Source organism: Triticum urartu, chromosome 3, assembly GCF_003073215.2.
Source record: "Triticum urartu cultivar G1812 chromosome 3, Tu2.1, whole genome shotgun sequence".
Taxonomy (NCBI): domain Eukaryota; kingdom Viridiplantae; phylum Streptophyta; class Magnoliopsida; order Poales; family Poaceae; genus Triticum; species Triticum urartu.
In genome coordinates this window covers 711,509,614-711,511,305 of record NC_053024.1, presented here as the reverse complement: position 1 = coordinate 711,511,305, position 1,692 = coordinate 711,509,614, and the positions used below count along the sequence as shown (strand labels likewise).

General features: G+C 48.6%; 1 pseudogene; it reads left to right on the top strand.

Moving 5' to 3' along the window:
- Positions 1-878: 878 nt before the first annotated feature.
- Positions 879-1,384, top strand: LOC125547261 (annotated as a pseudogene).
- The last annotated feature ends 308 nt before the right edge of the window (positions 1,385-1,692 follow it).

Sequence of the window (1,692 nt, the reverse complement as noted above, 5' to 3'; positions counted from 1 at the left end):
GTCAAAATAAATCAACATTGTGGGAATTGAACACATGACCTCCTATCTAGCTCTTTGATGTAACAACCAACGACTAATGCGCATTTCACATTTACTAATCCCAACTCGCTCTAAATATACAAGTGGTAGTCATCATGTTTAGGGTGAGCTAATTAAGCGAATTAACTAATAAAGGAAGGATTATGGGCTTAAATAGAATATTTAAATGAATGTGGCTAATTAAATAAAGGATTATGAGTAAACTGGTGGAACAACTAAAAGAAAGATTGTGATCTTAATTAATTCTACATGAAGGATGTGAGGTAAAAAGGTAGTAGGATAATTAAAAGGAAGGATCTATAGGCATCAACGAGTTGGGGCTACTAAATTAGAAAAGGAAGGATTTGATTCCCGACTAAAACGGGTGAGAGCATCATGGTAATTAATGAAAGGATTATACTTAAATGTCATTAAAAAAGGATTGAATTTAAATGGAATTAGTGGGAGATTATGCCCGGCAATGAAAATATGAAAACGGCTAAATTGCAACGTTTTTTCATATTTCATTTTGTAGGTGCTATAGGACATTATGCTTGTAAAACATCAATTTTTCCCACTGCAACGCACGGGCATATGTGCTAGTCATGCCTAAAAATATGACATCATAATTTTAGTTTTTTTAGAATAACTTCAGAATTTTAGTTTTTCTTTGAGGAAACATCAGAATTTAAGTGTTTTCGTTTCTTTTTGCCAAGAAACCATCCCGTAAACCGAGTCCAATGGAAAAGGGCCTGTTGGGGCCCCGTTAACCAGACGAACGCAATCCATCATCCATGGCCGTGGAGCACCGGCCCAATCACTGGCATCACCCCTTGTTGCCGCCGCCGCCGAACCGCGGCATGGCGCGGTGGTCGTCTCCGAAGGACCCGTCTCTGGTGGCTGCCTCGCGCCAAAACCGGCGCTGGGTCGTGATTCGTGAACAACAAGATCAAGCGGCTCCTCCTCTGCTTCCCGTCCCGCTCCGCGCCCGTCCGCCTCTTCCACTCCAGCTTCAAGACGCTCGGCCGCGCCGGCAACTGGCCCGGCGAGGAGCGGCGGGGAGTTCCGGTTCGGCTTCGACAAGCGAATGGCGGAGCTCGGCGATGACCAGGAGGCCAGTGCCGTCGTGTCCGCCCCGGCCATGGCGGACCGCCTCGCGCGGTGCCGCCGCCTCCAGGTCTCCAGTCGCACGAGCACGAAAAGAACAAGATGGCGGGCTTCGACTCCACCACGCCTTACATTTCGCCCTACTTTGAGAACTGGACGGCGCCTGGAGTCGATGCCGATGGCTCAAAAGGTTTGGGTTACCAAGCTAGAGCATTTCAGATGGGAGTTTGGCCTGCCGGAGGACATTGTTAGGACTTAGGACGCTGCTCCGGCATTCGTGCTCATGCTTCTTCTATGTGTCGAATCGGCACAAGATTCACACGGCTGACGGCTGTGCTCCGTAAGGGCTACGAGGGGTCCGAGCTGAGAGTGAAGGATCCAGTGGTGGGATGGCGGCGAAGGAATAAGGATAGACTCAGGGAGCTGATGCAGGAAGGTCTGCAGACGCAGTGGTCCGCTTGGATAGCGCGGAGAAGAGGGAGGAAAGACGGAGGTTTTATAAGTGTTGTTCGGCTATTGGTGTATGCAGGTCTGACTCTGAGGCCCTTCCCTCATACACATTGTTCA